Genomic DNA, 20,754 nt, shown 5'->3' with positions numbered 1-20,754 from the left:
TATTATCATATATTATTATATATTTATTATTATATATTTTTTATCATATTCTATTATTATATATTTATTATTATATATTTATTATCATATATTATTATCATATATTTATTATTATATAGTTAATATTACATATTTATTATCATATGTTAATTATTATATATTTCTTATCATATATTTATTATTATATCTTTATTATCATATATTTATTATCATATTTTATTATTATATATTTATTATTAAATGTTTATTATCATATATTTATTATTATATAGTTATTATTACATATTTATTATCATATGTTAATTATTATATATTTATTATTATATATTTATTATTATACCTTTATTATCATATATTTATTATCATATTTTATTATTATATATTTATTATTATATGTTTATTATAATATATTTATTATTATATAGTTATTATCATATATTTATTATTATATCTTTATTATTATATATTTATTATTATATCTTTATTATCATATTTTATTATTATATATTTATTATTATATATTTATTATCATATTTTATTATTATATATTTATTATTATATCTTTATTATCATATATTTATTATCATATTTTATTATTATATATTTATTATTATATAGTTATTATATATTTATCATCATCTATTTTTTATTATATAATCATTTTCATTACTTCGATCTAACTCAATAATTCTGTCAGTAAAATAAAATCGATTTTCACGTGTGATTCTTCAATAATGGATGTCAAAATTACACATTGCGAATGCTGTGTACAACATGTTTACTTCCATTCATATTTTTAATTCGTTTTCTAGTGATTTGTTTATCCGGTTGATAGAGTGTGTGGGTTGAAGCTTTATTTGAAGAGACAAATATATAGAAATAAGAAGTGTTGGACCCAAATTTGTGTTTTCCATCGCCAATCACATTTACTTTCATAGATATGTGTTAACGATGCTTCTTTCAATTCAATTGCTTAAAATACCGATGTTTTACAGTCTATTATTATAGTTTATTTGCACATGGACTACCATTTCTATTTGTTTTTTTTTTCGCGCGAAGATTGTTGGAAACGAAACAGTTGACCTTGCCAGGAGTAGCCGACTAAACCTGTTTGCGTGCACATATCTACAATCATATGTGAAACAACGCTTTTCGTTTAACTATTTTTATGCGTATATGTGTGGCTCAAAGCCTGAAGAATAAGGCTGGGAAGCTGTATTGTTTGGTTTCAATGCTAGCCAATATCACTCAAGTTATCTTTTTTTTTTACTTTCCAGAAACCGTTATAATATATTGGATACAATATAATAATCAATAAAAAACTGACACTAAAATAATAAATACGAAACCTGCACGAATTAAAATATCATATGTATATACGTGTATGTATTAAATAAGTTCTAATCTATTGAAAAAAAAACAATATTTTTCAAATCGTTCTCTCTCTCTTTCTCTCTCGCTCTCTGTCTATCTCTGTCTCTCTTTCTCTCTCTCTCCCTCTCTCTCTCTATATATATATATGATGATTGCAACGTCTTGTCAGACGAGAGCCACTCCCTCAGATACTGAAAGTCCATGGGCCCGAAGATAACCTTAACTTTTAGTCCTGCCGAAAAAAATAAATCACACGCACAAGCAGACATGACACTGGAGACGGTCACTGGTATATATACATATATATACATGCACGCATATGCACATACACACACATACAAATAACCCACATATACATGCATACATACACATTACATATATGCATACATAGACATACTTATACATAAACATACACAAGACGGTCATTGGCATGCATACACACACACATACACACACATATATATATATATATTTAAACGCAAATATACATATATACAGATACACACATATCTGTAAACATACGCATATATGTACATACACCATGAATACACATACATACGTATACAGACACACATGCATACATACGTACCCATATACATACATACTTACGTACACATACGCACATACATATATACACACACTTACCTACATATACATACACGTATGTAAATATGCACTTATACATAGATACCTACAAATACATACACACATATACATACGCACATGCATGTATACACACCCACTTACCTACATATACATACATGTACGTAAATATGCACTCATACACACATATATGCATACATACACACATGCATAAATACACATACACACGCCCATAAACATACATGCACACATACACACAAACACACATATACATAATATAAACATAGATATACACACATACACATGTGCATAAACATACATACATCTATATATATATATATATATATATACATACATAGATACATATAATAATGGCAGATCAATTACTACATGCTTCCAGCATTTCAGACCTACACGCGTCACAACTTTTCCATCGCAATAGGACCGTTTTTTTTTCTTATAGCCTTAGAGAGTATCTGTACCTGATGGTGTTACAGAGTTTTAGCTTTGTACGACATATACATACATACATACATACATACATACATACATACATACATACATACATACATACATACATATATATAATCTCTGTACAGGTAGAAAGTCGAGATTTTTGTCATGCTTACATTAATATAAAAAGCCTACATTATCTATATAAAAATTATTATACTAGTATGAGATTTTTTCCGCCTTGACGTTATTATTAAAAGCCTATTTTCCATCCAAAAATATAAATAGAACTTGTTAAACTTAGTTATATATATGCCGGCAACATCAATTAATGTGCGTATTCGTGTGAAATATGATTGTTCATTAATATTCTTTTCATTTTTATGGTTCTTAGTGGACCGTTTGTTTCCGTTATCTATTAGACTAAGTTCTATTTACACATATTTTTGACATTCTGCATACTTACGTAGGATTTAAGAAAAAAGTTGCAGCACACGTGTATATATATATATATATATATATATATATATATATATATATATATATATATATATAAATAGGAAGTTGAGTTTTAGTCGTATTGACATCGAAATTAAAATTTATTTTTCTATTAAAAATATTAAAACGATATATTCAGAAATGTTAACTGATTTGAACAATGAATTTCATTTATTAATTGTTAATTTTATGATTTATTATCGGATGAGTGGCTTCATATTATTATTACGCTCTGTTTTATTTATGCATATATCCTATATAGCATTTACAAAACAATTAGCAAACGCATATATGTATGTATACATATATAGAGAAAATAAAAATGAACAAACCGTATTTGTTTTCATTAATGTTTCGTCTTTATTTCAAGACGAAACGTTGATGAACACATAATACGGTTTGTTCCTTTTTATTTTCTCTATTTTGTCGGAATACTATTTCCATTATTTTCATCATATACATATATATTTATTAAACAATAATCTACGTACATGCATGTTTCAAGGTAACTCGCTCGAGCTAGCATAGCTTGACTGGTTCTATGAATCGAATTCTAGACAATGTGTATTACAGTCCGGCGCGTTAACCGTTCCGCCACGAACTCCTAGATGACTCTACTGTTTATTTTTATATCTTATAAATTTAGATTTGTTGTTGGTGTTTTTTGAACGATAAATATACGGTTAAATAATAGCTTCTTCTCGAAGCTTATTTTCATTTACTTAGAAAATCGCCCATAATTTATTTGCACGTATATAAAACATTTTATATATTTTTATTTTCCATTATTATTTATTATCATCATATTATTACTTATGGCTCCGTCCGTTATCATGCTGTGCATCCCTAAAAAAGGAAAGTGAAATATTCCAAATAAACCTTGTCACTTGTCAGGGAATTGAAAAAAAATTGGTGTCGCTGTTGAGGCAAAGCTAATAAAAATGATTTGTCTTTCTTGGCCTTTTGGCTTAGATCAAAGTGTAGTATCTGTCTTCAGGTGCTACATTTCAATTTCTTCTCTCTCAGTAGAAGAGAAATCCTTTATGACTAAGACAATTTTTGCTCCATGTTAAAAAACGACCCTGGTGTCTAAATATGTCCCGAGGTATTGTGAATAGGTACTATGTTTAATGTAACAAAGTTTTAATATTTAAAAAGTAACTGGAAAAAGTTATTTCTGATTTAATTACAAAATGCACTGGAAATGTCACTTCTGATAAATTATAAAATGCCCTGGAAAATGTCCGTTCTGATTTTTTTTGTTTACTTGCCTCCCCACAAGGGCGGAATTGGATATGAGGTCGGTTAAAAATTTAGGGGGAAACCAGCTCCCCAAAAGGGGCACTCTGGTCAATAACAAAAATAAAAATTGTATCAGTAATGAAGGATTTCTCCTCCATTAACCAAGACAAAAAAAAGGGGTGACTTAAGTCACTGGAATGATGAAACTGATACTACACTCAGAAATCCCCGAGGAAGCAATTGTTGCCTAATCCCTAACCGTTTTAATGTTTTCATGTATTACTTTCGAAAAGCTGCTAAAATACTTTATGATTTAAACATTACTTTATTTCAAGTATATTTAAAGCAGTGAGTTACAGGATATGAAGTCAGTCCCGGAAATTACTCAAACCGTTTACGATTTAAACATTACTTTATTTCATGTATATTTTTTAACAGTGGGGTGGTGGATATTAAATCAGTTCCGAAAATGGGTGAAACCGTTTACGCATTACGCATTCCTTTATTTAATGTATATTTTTAACATTGGGGTGAGAAATATGAAGTCGGTTCCGAAAATGGCTGAAAAAGTTTACGATTTATACATTACTTTATTTCATGTACATTTTACAACTGTAAGGTAGGGATTATAAGTCGGTCCCGGAAATAGCTGAAACAGTTTACTATTTAGACATTACATTATTTCATGTTTATTTTTAGCAGTGGGTTTGGGATATAAAGTCAGTCCCGGAAATGTCTGAAACAGTTTACGATTAAAACATTACTTTATTTAATGTATATTTTCAACAGTGGGGTGGCGGACATGAAGTTAGTCCCGGGATTGAATGAGATATGCTATCAGAAAGCGTCGTCTAGTATTGAATGAGATAGGTGGAAAACATATAGTAGCAAAATACCCAGCGTCGCCCGGGATCGAATGAGATAGGTGAACGATATATATTAGCAGACTATGCGGCGTCACATGGGATTGGATAAGATAGGTGAAACATATATACTATTAGAATACCCAGTATTGATTGATTTGTTTGTAATGAAATAATCAGCCCAGGTAATATATCAAAGTTATTATTTAAGTAAGGGGGAGCGACATAGTGGGGTAAAGTTATGAAAATTATTGTCGAAATCAGTAACATATCCAAGAATTATGAAAAATGATGAAATGTGAGTTACTTGAGTGGTGTGTTTGTAATGATATAATAAGCCCTGACAATATATCAAATATATTATATAAGTAGGAGGAAGAGGCATAATGTGGGTTTTTAATTATAAAATATATTGTCGAAATTAGTAACATATCCAATATTATGAACAAAGATTAAATGTGAGTTAATCGATTGTGTGTTTATAATAAAACAATCAGCCCTGGAAATATATCAAAGTAATTATGCTAGTAAGAGAGGGCGATAAGAATGGTTTAAATTATGAAAAATAATTGTTGAAATTAGTAACATAGCCAAGAATTATGAAAAATGATAATGTTATTTATTGCATTAGTGTATTTGCAATGAAATAATCAGACCAGACAATACATCAAAGTTATTATTTTAGTAAGTGGGGCGATGATGTGGGTTAAAATGATGAAAAATGATTGTCGACATTAGTAACATATCCAAGAATTATGAAAAATGACGAAATGTGAGTTAATTGATTAGTGTGTTTGAAATGAAATAATCATCCCAGATAATATATCAAAGTTATTATTTTAGTAGTGGGGGTTGATAATGTGGGTTACAAATATTAAAAATAATTGTCGAAATGAGTAACATATCCAAGTATTAAGAAACATGATGAAGTGTGAGTTAATTGATAGTTGTGTTTTTATGAAATAATCAGCCCAGACAATATATCAAAGTAACTTTTTAGTAAAAGACGGCGACGAGGATGGTTTAAATTATAAAAAAATTATTGTTGAAATTAGTAACATATCCAAGAATTACGAAAAGTGACGCAATGTGATTTAATATATTGGTGTGTTTATAATAAAATACTCAGCCTAGACAATATATCAAAGTTATTATATAAGTTAAGGGGAAGGAGATAAGGAGGGCTTAAATTATGAAAAATTATTGTCGAAATTAGTATCATATCCAAGAATTACGGAAAAATGATGAAATATTAATTAATTGATTGGTGTGTTTGTAAGAAAATAATCAGCCTAGACAATATATCAAAATTATTGTTTAGTAAAGAGGGAAGGGCGAAAATGTGGGTAAAAATTATGAAAAATGATTGTCGCAATAAGTAACATATTCAAGAATTATAAAAATGATTAAATGTGATTTCATGCATTAGTGTGTTTGTAATAAAATAATAAGCCCATACAATAGTTCAAAGTTATGATGTTATTAAGGAGGAGGCGATAATGTGGGTATAAATTATGAAAAGTGATTGTCAAATTAGTAACATACCCAAGAATTATGAAAAATGATGAAACGGAGGTTAATTGATTAGTGTGTTTGTAATGAAATAATCAGTCCAGTAAATGTATCAAGGTTATTATTTTAGTAAGGTTGGGCGACAACGTTTGTTTAGATTATAAAAAAAATATTATCGATATTAGTAACATATCCAAGAATTACGAAAAATGATGAAATGTGAGTTGATTGATATGTGTGTTTGCAATGAAATAATCAGCCTAGACAATATATCATAGTTATTAATTTAGTAAGGTATGCGATATGGTAAGTTTAAATGATGAAAAATTATTGTCAAAATTAGTACCATATCCAAGAATTATTAAAAATGATGAAATGTGTGTTAATTGGTAGTTGTGTTCTTATGAAATAATCAGCCTATTACAATATATCAAATGTAATATTTTAGTAAATGGAGGGGCGATAATGTGGGTTGAAATTATGAAAAATTATTGTCGAACATAGTAACGTATTCAATAATTATGAAAAATGAAAAATTTGAGTAAATTGACCGGTGTGTTTGTAATGAAATAATCAGTCCAGGAAATATATCAAAGTTATTATTTTAGTAAGGGGGCGATACAGTTTTAAAAAAAATTAGAATAATATAATTGTGCCTTCATTCATGCTGAACAGAACGCTCACAGCACGCCCAGCAACAATATATTACATATGAAAAATGCTGCTGTGGAATTTCCACAGGTCCCGTAAGTATATATTATTTTTTATACACGCTGGAACGATAAAACTGTCGCCTCAGAAATGCGACATTATTTTTTCCCGTTTGATGAAAACCCATTTCTTCTTGCAATCTTTCTACAACTTGACCAGTTGTGTACAGATCCCAAGAGCGATATAAGCCTTTTATCACGTCTGAAAGTGACACAATGTTCAACGAGCGAGATCGGAGATGCGCCGCTGTGAAACTCATGCTTTATATCGATCCAAGTCATGACAACAGGACCATTGTCAGCACTCCCAAAACGGAAATCCAGACGGTTAAATGTCTGAAGGAACAGCTCAAAGTATCGGCGGACCAACGGTTATGATCTTTGATGTGGTTTTAAGTGACGCCCACATCATACCACCCACTTCTTCGAAGTCGACATGAAAGTCGACAATAAAGTATACCTGGATATGCCGAGTAGTGTGGTAATCAAGACATCGGATGACACTTTCCAACCACGGCTATGATCTTTCATGTGGTCTCAAGTGCTGGTTACATCATACTACATAACAGGTAAAAAATCGGCTTGAAAGTCAACATCAAAGTGGACCAGGATGTGCTAAAAGGTGTGGCGATCACCGGTTGCAATCAGGTGACCGCTAGTATGTGTGTAGCAGCAGGACTACTTCATTAGGTCATACGTCGAGAACATCACCAACATGACCTCCCACAACACCAAACCCAGCCTGATCGCAGCCATCCGCCGAGTATTCGTCGAGCTGCCGCCGGTGCATGTAGAAAGATCATTCTCCCAGTTCCAGATCTGTAAGAAGGCGGTAATTTAAGCTAAAGGTTGCTACATTGAATAGATGTCAGCTTTACTATATTATCAAGTTAGCTCGATTGATTATTTCAATAAAAGTTTTAAAATAAAGCTGTAGTGTTGTTTTCTTTAGGGCAACACTTTTATCGTTCCTTCCCGTACACACACACACACACACACACACACACACACATATATATATATATATATATATATATATAAATAAGGGAGTAGTCACCAACAATGTGTATTTTTTAACATTATTTTATTATTCCGTGTCTTGGTTTTTCATTGAGAATTATGTTTGGATCATTGTAATAATGTTTTTAAGTCATTGAAATCGTTTACGCGCGTTTCAGACGGTCTGTGATGCGTCCTCGTCAGAAATTATTTTCAAATGTGTAAAAATGGCGATTTTCGTAGTTAGTTTTAAGTTTTTCCAAGGGGTGGAGGCTTGTAAGTGTTTATTATACATTGGTATGCTGAATTTTTATTGCTTTTTTTTGGTTTATCCAGGGAGATTTTGACCTCGCTGTAGTCAATCGCTATCTCTTTCTGCTAATGTTTTTTCTTTTCCTTTAGGGTGGGGTACGGTGTGTGTATGTGTGTGTGTGTGTGTGCGCGCGCGCGTGTGTGTGTGCGTGTGTGTGTTTGCTTTTATTGGTTTGGGAATGTGTATATTGTTTTATAGTATTTTGGGGTTATTTTGGGGTTATTTGCTTCCTTAGGAAGACGGCTGTGGTCCGAGGTCGTTACTAATGTGTATGTGTGGGGAGGGGGGACTGGCTCTTCTGAAGTAAGGGTAGGGGTGCTTTCATTCTATTTTGATATTTAGTTTTTGGATTCTTGGATTTTAGTATTGTGATTTTTCGTTTTAGTCTTATATTGTGTTTGTTTAGAAAGAGAGGTGTATTTAAAATAGGGGATTTTTTGTCCCCCCATGTGGGTATGGCCAGACCCAGGATCGGTTCCTAGTGTGGGGAAGATTTTGTTCCCCAGAGGGGGGCATTGGAGGGGGTGTAGGTATGGGAGGGGGATGATAGAAGGGAAGATAGTCGTTTCAGTCATGAGGGGGTTCTCCTCCCCTGAATGAGGAGGAAGCGAGGTGTTGGAACAGATATTATATTATTGTTCTAGGTGTCTTCTAGTGTTGTTGGTTTCGAGGTTAAGTAGGGTTGGTATTGTTCAGTGTGTTGTATTAGAGATAGGGGTGTTATATCTGTGTGTGGTTGTATGCGCGCACGTGTGTGTGTTTTAATGTGTCGGTTCTGATTTATGTGTGGGTGTGTATGTGTATGTGTATGGGTGTGCATGCGAGTGTACCTTGCATTTCATGTTTTTGTGTGATGGTATTAGGTTCTGTTCAGTTCAGGAGTGAATTTGGTGAAGTTTTTTTCCTGTGTAAGTAAATAAAAATAATTGTCTGTTTGGAAGATTGGCATTATTTTGAAGCTGTTTCCACTGCATGTGTGTATGTGTTTTGAAACATAGAGGTGTCTGTTGTCTGCAATGTTGATGTTGCTCTTATGTAAGGCCACTCTATTGCTGAAATTTTTGGTGGCGCCTATGTAGGATTTGTTGCATGTTGTGCATCTTAGTGCATATACTACATTTCTGGAGGTGCAATTTAGATCCATTTTATTTTGAATGTTTGTGCTGGTTTTTTGAATGTGTATCTGTTACCTTCTATTATTATGTCACATACTCCACATCGCGGTTTGTTGCATTTTGTAACTCCTTTTGTAGTATGTGGGACGAGTTTTGAGGAAGTTAGGATGTGTTTTAAAACACATCCTAACTTCCTCAAAACTCGATGTGGAGTATGTGACATAATAATAGAAGGTAACACATACACATTCAAAAACCAGCCGTTTCAAACGCTTATCTGGTGAATTTGGATTTTTCGTCTCATTTCTATGTATATTTAGTTTATTTTGGATTTTTAAAATTTTTTATTTTTTATATTAACTCATTGAATTGTACCCATCACGTTAATCATTGAGAATATATGACTTTTGGAACGCTCCGTCATGTGTATTTTAAATGTGTGTGTGTGTGTACGTGTGTGTATGCATATGTTAGTGCATGCTTATGTGTGCCTCTATGTGTGTATCTTTGCGTGCATTCTGTGTGCATGCATGTATGTGTGCATGCATGTGTTTATTTCCATGTGTATGTGAGGTGGAGAGGGCTCCCGTAAGCCGTGGTGAAGGTAACCCCTCTAGGAGAAGCAAATCTCTTATTTAAAAAACCATAAAGCGGGAGACCAGTACCCGCATTAAGCTGGTCTGCAGTTTTATTTGTTGCTGGCTATCTTGCTCTTGCTTGTTGCTGGATCTCAACATTTTGAACCGAGAGAGATTTAGCTGTCATACAAAGCTAAATATCTGTAACATCATCTTTGCACAGATACTCCCTCAGTCATTTGTCTATAAAAAAATAGTCCTATAGCAATGGAAAAGTTGTGAAGCGTGTAGGCTTGAAATGCCGGAAGCATGTAATAATTGATCTGCCATCATTATATCTATCGATGTGTGTATGTACGTATATGTGTACGTATGTTTATATATGTCAGGTCATGTCATATGCTACTGGTACCATGTAACCCAGTACTACCTGCCTCATGGTCGGGTCACCGGCGACTAAACTGGTTCCCCCACCAGACTTGTTTGGTGAGGAGGGTGGCTAGTCTCCCTGAAGGATTAAAAACAAGACCTTCCAAAGGGCGAATGAACTCTTTTTCTGGGTCAACGGCCAACTAGCACAGTGTATATTTGTGTGTGTGTGTATATGTGTATTGGGGTGGAGAGGGCTCCTGTAAGCCGTGGTGAAGGCAACCTTTCTAGGAGAAGCAAATCTCTAATTTAAAAAACAAAGCGGGAGATCAGTACCTGCATTAAGCTGGTCTGCAGTTTAATTTGTTGCTGGCTATCTTGCTCTTGCTTGTTGATGGATCTCAACATTTTAAACAGAGAGAGAGACTTAGCTGTCGTACAAAGCTAAGACTCTGTAACATCATATTTGTATAGATACTCCCTCAGGCATTTGGGCTCATGGATTTTAAATGCCTGAGGGGTGGCACTCGTCTGACAGGACGTTGCAATCATCATGTTTATATATGTACATGTGTATGTATATGTTATATATCTGTGTATATGTATGCATATTTGTATGTATATATGTTTATGTGTGTTTGTATGTATATATGTATATATATGTTTGTGTGTATGTGTATATATGCATATGTGTATGTTTGTGTATAAATGCATATATATGTATGCATATGTATATGTAGTTAAATGTATGTGTATGCATATATGCATATATGTGTATGTATTTGTATGGGTATATGTAGGTATATGTGTGTTTGTATTTGTATATGTGTATATATGCGTATGTATTTGTGTATGTATATGTCTGTATTTGTGTATGTATATGTATTTGGGTATGTATATGTGTATGTATATGTATGTATGTGTATTATGTATCGTGTATGTATGTATATATGTATATATGTGTGTATGTTTATGGATATATGTGTGTATGTGTGTGTGCGTGTATGTATATATATGTATGTATAGCAATGACCGTCTTCAGTGTCATGTCTGCTCGAGCGTGTGAATTCGCAGGTAGCACTAAAAAAAGTCATGTTAGGGCTCATGGACCTTAAGTGTCTGAGGGAGTGGCACTCGTCTGACAAGAGGTTGCAATCATCATATATGTATATACGCATGTATACATATATATATATATATATATATATACGCTTGTGTAAAGGGCATGGTCCCAGCACTGGACCCATATCGAGGCGGTCATTGAGGCTGAAAACGGCTACATTGAATAGATGTCATGTCTACTACATTATCAAGTTACCTGAATTGATTTTTCAATAAAAGTTTTAAAGTAAAATTGTAACGTTTGTTTCACCTTGTGTATACATGAAATTATATATATATATATATATATATATAGAGAGAGAGAGGGGAACAAAAAGGATTACATCGAGTTATGTGTTCATTAACGTTTCGTCTTTATTTCGATACCTGCTCTGGATGAATGAAATTAAGTAAACAAAAACCCCTAAAAAGTGTTACGCTGTTCTATTTCAGCAACGGAAAAAGACGCTGGAAATACAAAAAAGAAGAGCGGGAGGAATTCCGTTGTTAAGGAGGGGGAGATTTTTTAAAACTTCATATAGCCGTTAATGTATTTGTTAAAAATAACGTCATATAGCTGTTACTGTATTTTCCAGAAGCGGTTGAGAAACATGGCACTGTAGATGTTTGCTGTTATTAGAGTGAGTGTTATTCCTCCGTAGTTGCTTGTTATGCTTGAGTCAACCTTCTTTGGGGAAGGGAAGTGTGCATCCTTCCCTCTACATATGAATAACCTTTTTGATTATGTACAGCATTGCATGAATTAAGAAGGGTATCATTGAAGCCACCTGTCTTCCATACTTTAATAGGTATGTTATATAAACCTGCAACTTTATGATTCTTGGTTTTCTTTAGTACAGTTAGAAGTTTCTCCATTGTAAAGCCACCCTTCTCAATATCGAGTTCCTGTACAACAATCGGCTGAATTGGTTAGTCTGTCACTTTTGGTTTGTTTCCAAATAGCTTTTCAAAATGTGCTTTTCATTTCGAACATGCATTTTCCGGGGTGTTTGCCTTTAACTTAGCTTTGGCAGGTCCTTTGCACCCATATATCTCATTTATTACGTGCCAAGCCAGCATTCTGGATTAGATCTATTTGTTCTTGAACATACTTCTGTTGTTCTGATAGGTACATCATTCTTGAAGGTCCTGTTTCCTTAGTTTTGTATTCTATCGAGTTTATGTGTATGTTGCTTTTTGTTTGTTTTTTCTAACTCTTCTTGTTTTGATATCATTTTGTCATTTCCCCAGGGTACTTTTCGCTTTACCTTGGCCTTCACAGGTGTACACTTCTTTGCTACAACGATCGAACCAAGTTTTCATTAGTTCCTGCTTGTAAATTGTTCATTGATTAAAATATCCTATTTTAGCGTGTTTTACGACGGGACAACGCTGGGTGGTCTGCTGACCCAGAAATAAAATTGAAATATCGAAGTGGTTATTACACGGAGACATGAACATGAGAATTTTTTTTCCAGCATAATTTTGATATTTGTGATATTTTTCTTCATATTCAACTATATGTATGTACGTTGACCAACAGTTTTTCTAATATGGTGTTCAAATAATACTTTTCTGTGTTATTATCGATAGAATTTCTTAAGGTATATATATATATATATATATATATATATATATATATATATATATATAAGTTGTGCTTTTAATAAATACCCAGACTTTTTTCGGACGAACACTTTTATTGATATAATACATAAAACCTTTCAAAGTAATCACTTCCAGCTGCAATGCACTTGTACATTTCCAAGAAGACCACAATGAAGTTCGCTTGTGTGAGCGTGTCTCATAACGACAGCCTCTAAGGTTTTTCTCGAGCTTAGGGAATAATCAAAAGTCAGAGGGAACAAGGTCTGGACTGTAGGCAGTATGAGAAACAGTCTTTATGCCCATCTTGGTCAAATAGTTTGTGACAAGGATGGAGTTGTGGACATGTTTCGTGCTAACCTCGCCCATCTTTACTGAAATCAAACTGTGAATTTATTTTCTCTATCGACACACGACGGTTCTTATCTATGAAATTCTTTATTTGACTGGTATTCTGACTTCCTTACTTCTTCCTAACCTCTAATGATCCTTCACAGTCTCCCTGCCTTCCTCGAATCTCTTATACCACGCAAACACTGATGGTCGATTCATGCAAGATGGCCCAAAAGCAGTCTGAAGTATTCCATACATTTCTGTGGCATTTTTCCAAGTTTAAAACAGAATTTGTTGGCATATTTATCTTCTAAAATGTTTTCTACGTCCAGATTGAATTTTTGAAATTCACCAGTTGTAAAAATCAGGCTTTAGTAGAGTGTAATACAATTCCTGTGGTAGCTGTTTATTTGAACCTGAAATCATAACACTTATTCAATCATCTCTTAAGATGTATAGCGATAACATACCAAATTTTCAAGAGTTTACACCAATTTTAGGTGCCTGTACAAAAAAGTCTAAAAACTTATTGAAGGCACTTCCTATCTAGCGCAGTCATAGATTCTTTTTTCACATGTTTAAAACACATAAACGCACATGTATGCATAAATACATATATACATACATACAAACACACACAAACATATGTGTATATATATATATATATATATATAGAGAGAGAGAGAGAGAGAGAGAAAGAGAGAGAAAGAGAGAGAAATATATGGCTGTGTTTTTCACATTGCAAATATGTGTAAGCTTGCTTGTTTTCAAATTTTCTTGAATTAAGTTTTTGTATTTTTATAAACATGAATTGTTCCTGCATCATATCAAACTTGTCTTGTAGTCAACAATATTCTGTGTCTCATTTCTGATGAACGGTTGCGGTTGAAATAAGTTTTATTCTCAGATAAACATTTTGCTTTTGAATAAAACATGTTATCTTCGTATTATATATTGTAATGAATTCTACTGTGTCTTTCGGTATCTGTGCAAACTTTTTTGTCTGCGTGCCCATGCATGTGTATGATGAGAGAATCGCACGTGAATCGTACGTGAATCATTGGCCGTTGTGCAGCTTAATAATGTTCTCTATACAATAGCGGTCCAAAAGTAATGTCTTCTATTTTTTTATTCCGCATGGATGGATCATAGAGATTGCGAATTGCACTGTTATGGTGACTGAATGCATTCATGGCCTTAATTGAAAGTTGCATTGACGGCGTGAGAATCTAAGAAAGTAACCTCTGTCAAAGACGTGCGTCAGAAGCAGAGATGCGTCATTGAATTACTGGCAAAGGTATATTGATAATGTTAGTGACAATATCGAAAATAATGTTTGATCAAGAAAGACCAAGACGTTTCAGAGTAAATTGCTCTTCCGAAACCGAGATGATAATCTCAGGAAGAAAAAAAGGAAACACCTATGAGTATTGATATAATATATTATTACTAGATAGTATTTCTTAATGCGTATTTAAATATATAATTTTTATTAATATACGCATGGTAGACAACTTGACTTTATCACAGGAAAAGTAATCGTTTATGATAAAATTCAATTTCTTTTCATATAAAACGTTATGTGTATATAACTACTCTGTCCAACACACAGACTTACATGAAATGCGCATGATTTAATCTAGGATAATAAGTCAGACAGATGTCCTTGATGGCAATGCAGATTGAAGAAAAGCCAACAGCACGTTGAAGCTGATATGTTACGATAACTTTACTAGGCCAAGTTATTTGCGAAGTTCTTAAGAGTAAAATGGCACAAACATAGACAAATGAATTTAATGATTTAGACAGCTATGCAATATGACACTAAATCTACGACAGAATATCATGACGTGAAGATATTTACGAGCATTCACAAAAGTGCTAACATGACTTAAGTCTTCATGGGTCACTTTAACAACTCTTGAAATTGAAAATATTTATTGAATATGAAAAATATGAACATTGTTTTAAAAGATTAATCATACGAGTAAAGATTTACTACACATGAATTGTAATCGCCTGATAACATTCAAGCGAACAGAAGCAGGAATGGATATCCCCGAGATGGTGTCATTCAGTCAGTGCGTTTGGCATCTGATTTAGTCATTTTATGAATGCAACAAAAACAAAAAACAATACATGCCTTAAAAGATGAACAGGTTTATATTTGCTATATATGCATTGCTTAACGTTGTGTATTATTTTCATACTTTATCATTGGCAGGAAAATATACTTGACCTGTATAATATATCTATAATTATGAATCTGACGCCAAAAGAACAAAAATCTGCCTCTATTTCTGTAATGTTAAACTTAAATCTGTTCGAAATGGTGATTTGTTTGCTCTCTTAAGATTTCAAGTACGTTATTGCAAGTAATATTATCTATTCAACACTTACACTATTATTGGTCATGTGCTTAACATAATTACGGAACTTGCTTTTAGATTATATTACTCAACCTAATAATTCATCTTGTTAAGAAAATGGAGTATAAATTGTTTCCAGGCATAAAATATGTCCAGCATCGAAAGTGCTATTATACAATACACACATCGCAATAATAACAAAACTGCAGGAAATTATACGAATATTTTATTGAGAAAATAACGCTCTCGATACATGCATAACTTATGATATATATATATATATATATATATATATATATATATATATATATATATTTTCTTACATTTTGGGCTAGTGTATTTATTGGATAACCTGTTGGATTAGCGACGAGTGAAATATTATATAATATAAACAGAATTGAGAACACGGCGCAGAAAGTTCAACAAGTTTAAAAAATAGATAATTTATTAAAGATGTATGTTGCTACTCGCAAACCAAAACCTTCAAATGTATAAACACCTGATAAAGTACACATGTTACAGAAGCATCGAAAAACCTTCAAATGCAGAGGAAAAACTCTTGAATATTTCTCGAGAGAAAATGATAAAAATAATCCTATTTTTTTCTCATGATTCTGTAATCAACATAATTAGTTTCTCTATGTTGTCGAATATATGAGAAAATTAGAAATATATAAATCACCTGACATAATATATATATATATATATATATATATATATATATATATATGACTCTTCCTTAAAATATACCAATTATATGCTACTAAATAATTCAGGATATATCCATATAAAGTCATTTGTTTATTTAGAAATGTTTATGTCAAAAGAAGTAATGCATTATTATAAGAACGAATGCTTCAGAAGAAAATCCTACACATATAACAGCAATAAATGAAAAATGTGAAAAATACTACATGAGGGTAAAACGAAAATACTTATAGCAAAGGCAACGGCACGAACTTAGAAAACAGCTTATAGTCCGCAGGGTACTCGACCCGTAAATGAATGATAACATTTAATGCTACTAAGAGCAAATCTCTTTTCTTTAAAACCATCGACAGCCATGGCTAATAACACCCTACCTGCGAGCTCATCCTTCAAACTCATCATCATACACAAGCAAAATGAACTGAAACAAATAGTTTGACGATGTTACCAAGGTTGTTGCAATCAAGGTTGTTGTCATCTACCATGCTAGAAAATTCCTCATAGCTGAATGTCCCGTAACTCTACAAAGTCATAATTCGCCCATGCATGGAGTAGTCTTGTCACTCATGGGTGGATTCATCCACCACTAGTCTCTCCATCTTATACAAAGTTCAAAAGGAGTCTCCAATCTGATATGTCCCCCACTATCAACTGACCTTTGCCCCATCGCCGCAATATTACATCCCTATGTTTGTATACAAGTACATCAATGGAATGTGTTCTGATGAACTCGTTGCATTTACACCATTGTCATGCATATACTCTCGACAGACTTGACTTGCAGTAAAATTTCGCCTCTTCAGTGTAGTCCATAGGTGCCGAAACTTCTGCTTTAATTTTTTCTTTCGGATTTCTAGCCGTTAGAATTCTCTTCCTCTTCCTTCTTTCTTAACCGTACAAAAATGGATAAATTTTAATGTAATATAGACAGGCATTTCGATCATCTCCTTACAAAAATCCTAATATCTACACTTAGAGACGACCCATGAAATTTACGCATTTTTAGCATTTATTTACCCTTTCATTTAGAGGATAGGGACCGACGATGGTGAAGAATAATTAAGGCAGTTCTTGAGAGAACATGGGGAACTCATATCAGGAAATAAAATCGAAAAAGTAACTAAAGTCTTGAGAGTGTTAGATACGAATTGTTTTGACTTTTTAGTTACCCGTTCGATGTGCTTCATTTTAAAGTGTTGAGCTAAGTTTCGGATATGAATATAATACACTGTATTTAGCCTTTGAAATAAACGGAATAACGTAATGTAGGTGGCTTAAAATCTAAAAAGTTTATTTTCTTTAGCAATGGTATATATATATATATATATATATATATATATATATATATATATATATATATATATATATATATACATAGGTTGAAAACTTGATTGTTTGTTTAAATTACATCGCCTTACCAGGTCGTGTTGCGATATAAAAATGTGTATGCTAAAATAAATAAAACGTATATATTGCTCTATTATTTTTGAGCACTCTTATATAAACATTCTTGAGTTTATTTTGTGTTGTCAACCCCCTTTTTTTCTGGAATCGCCCGATTGTCGAAGATTGTTATACCGGCTTTTCGATGCGCAAGGGAAATTAAACCGGTTCAACTAACTATATATATATATATATATATATATATATATATATATATATATATATATATATATATATATATATATATATATATATATATAGTTGAAGGAGAAGATATTAATGTTTTTAGTCAATTTTTCGATATTTGTCGTATGAAAGATCGAACTTTAAAACGATACTAATCTTGGTAAAATCCGTCGCCTCTATTGAAAGTTAAAGGCAGACATGCAAACAGGCATACACACATTCATTTATATATTGGTAACTAAAAATTTCCGACCCAAACTGATGAAAAAGCTTGCCCTATCTCTGAATACCCTTTATGTAAAATTTCAAATATTTAGACCAGAAATTGTCTGAGTAATTTGGAAGAGACCGCAGAGGTAATTTTTTAAAATTTTGATCCCTATTATGACCCCTTAAAATTTATTGTTTTGGGCTCAAATGAAGTTATTAAGTTAGATCCATGTCCAACGAACGTATATCTAAAATTTCAAGTGCGTAGACCCAAAATTGTCGGAGGAGTTTGGTAGAGTTCTCAAAGGTCAAATCGTTGAACTTTGATCCCTTAATCGCCAAATTTCTGGCCAAAAACCGATCACATCGATTTTCCCAAATCTCAGTACCCTGTATATCAAATTTCGAGTTTATAGACTAAAAATTGACAGAGATATTGCATAGGGAAATGTACACAGACACACACACACAAACACGTTCACTTTTATATATATATATATATATTGCCAGTAATGTCTACACCGGTGAGAAGGAGCGACATATATATATAGGGTGGCCCCCCAAAAAATAGAGGACATAAAATTGTTTTTCTGAGCATTTTATAGTCAACGGAGAAAAAAAGGCCAAAGACCCTAGTGTTTTGATGTGACGTTTTGAATATAATAAACTAGTTATGACCAAAGTTTCATTTCATTCGGACAAAACACTAAGAAACGGGGCCTAATTATATTTGGGGCCCGTATTTTCTGGGGCACCCTGTATATGGGGCTTCAGACTCGGCGAGGGTACCGGAATTTAACGGAACTTCCTATTAAAGGAGCTTAAGATATATTTCAAGCACATCCAGGAGGGTCTTTATAGAGACGATGCCCTTCTCGCCACAAGAGCCAGATCTAGAGAGTATAATAAAACTGTCAAAAATCTTCAGTGATGTTTAATGATTTTTGACTCTCTATAAGAGTTGACCCTAACAAGAAAACAGCTTACTTCTTTGATATCTCACTTAACATTAACTCTGAAACATTCAGTCCTTACCATAAGCCAAACCTCACCCTCTTATATGCACGTCAGTTTTCCAATCAACCTAATTCAATAAATCAATCCATAATACCCTCTCCACCAGAATCTTTAGGTTATCAGCTGACAAAAAGACCTTTGATAAAAACTCCACGTTTTATAATAACGCCCTTAGAAATTCAAGTTATACGGAAAAGATAAGATATAACCATAAAAATAAGAAACTTGCCGATTACCCTCATTAATTACGCATAACATGTTCAGAACTAAATGAAACCATACATTTTTAAGTAATAGCAATAATAATGTCAACCATACTAACTACAAGAGCACTAACATAGACAGATCTTCCACGTAAAAAAAGGATGAAGAGAAAGAATAATATTTGGTTTTACCCTCCTTTCAGCTCCAATGTAAAAACCTAATATCCCCAAAGAGTTTTTCAATATTGTTGAAAATTCTTTTAAGTACTCGCATCGGTATAGCACTTTGTTTAACAAAAAATCTATCAAGATATCGTACGCTACAATGCCTAATTTAGTCCAGACAACTATAGCCTCTCATACCAATAAAATTAAAGATTCCCAAGCAATTATATTTCCCTTGACCAGGAAACCAAATATAATTGCCAAAAAAGAAAGAATGCCCTCTCGATAATAACTGTATCCATAAAAATGTGATCTATTCATGCACTGTAACTGAAATATCATCTAAATTCCCCCAAACAAACACTCCTAATCTTTGCAAACAGCCAATCTCTGGCAATGAAATAGCAATGAACTTAAACATTCTCTTCTTCCTCCAATAAGCTTGATAAATGGCAGCACTTACAATATAAATACTGTCAGTCCTTCACAGAACTACTCCCATGATAATAATATTGGGAACCAGTTCAGTAATAACATCTCCAATAATTCAATCACATCCTGTCCTTACTTTAATACCAATCTAATATTGAATGCCAACAACAGTATCTACAATGCATCCAAAAACATACACACACATCGGATCCACTTCTATTTTGATAAAGCAGAGAATCTCTAACCACACATCATCTTTTACAAATAAAAACACAAATAGCAACCAGGGAACTTCTATTAATTAATAAAGAGAGATTCAGCGTCTCTATCCACTGCCCCACGGGCCCCGAATG

At 32.7% G+C, this 20,754-nt stretch overlaps 1 protein-coding gene and 1 non-coding gene across 2 annotated transcripts in view; one reads left to right on the top strand and one right to left on the bottom strand.

Annotated features, from left to right (window-relative positions):
- The window catches only part of LOC145247348 (vasoactive intestinal polypeptide receptor-like), a 489,053-nt gene that overhangs the window by 395,458 nt on the left and 72,841 nt on the right, over window positions 1–20,754 (bottom strand). The window lies entirely within an intron of this gene.
- On the top strand, window positions 3,875–4,074 carry LOC145247686 (U2 spliceosomal RNA). The gene has a single exon (XR_013863285.1). It is a non-coding gene; the product is annotated as a U2 spliceosomal RNA (small nuclear RNA).

The sequence above is a fragment of the Euprymna scolopes genome, chromosome 25 (genome assembly GCF_053919585.1).
Source record: "Euprymna scolopes isolate OS-2025 chromosome 25, ASM5391958v1, whole genome shotgun sequence".
NCBI lineage: Eukaryota > Metazoa > Mollusca > Cephalopoda > Sepiida > Sepiolidae > Euprymna > Euprymna scolopes.
The sequence above is the reverse complement of the archived record's forward strand: the minus strand, read 5'-3'. Positions and strand labels throughout refer to the sequence as shown.